Source organism: Chaetura pelagica, unplaced genomic scaffold (assembly GCF_000747805.2).
Source record: "Chaetura pelagica isolate M959 unplaced genomic scaffold, ChaPel_1.0 scaffold93, whole genome shotgun sequence".
NCBI lineage: Eukaryota > Metazoa > Chordata > Aves > Apodiformes > Apodidae > Chaetura > Chaetura pelagica.
Window position 1 is genome coordinate 188,691 of NW_009952800.1, and position 555 is coordinate 189,245.

Sequence of the window (555 nt, forward strand, 5' to 3'; positions counted from 1 at the left end):
TCTCTCTTTCTTTCTCTCTCTCTCTTTCCTTCTTTCTTTCCCTCCTTCTTTCCTTCCTTCTTTCCTTCTTTCCCTCTTTCCTTCTTTCCCTCTTTCTCTCTGTCTGTCTCTCTTTCTGTCTGTCTGTCGGTCGGTCTGTCTGTCTGTCTGTCCGTCTGTCTGTCTGTCTGTCTGTCTGTCCTGGCAGCAGCGCCGGAGGGCAAACAGGAGGCAGAGCAGCAGGCGCTGCTCTCGCCACTGGCTGAGCGGGGAAGGAGGAGAAGTGAGATCACGGCGCACGTGTGGTCTCCTTGCACATAAACACGGGTTGTGAAATCGCTTCCTGGACAAACAACCCTTCTCCCCCAACCCCCCTTCTCCCTGTCCCTCCACCCCTCCTTCCCGTCGGGAATGGGCTCTGTTTGGAGCAAGGAGAGCACCCCCAGCCCCCCCGAAATGGGGATGGGCACCCCGAAGCGGGGGGTCAGCGTGCAGGGGGGGGGAGGCAGGACTTTATTCCCGGATTTCTGGGAATCCAGCAGCAGGTGGCAAAGGCAGGGGCTGTGCTGGATCCTG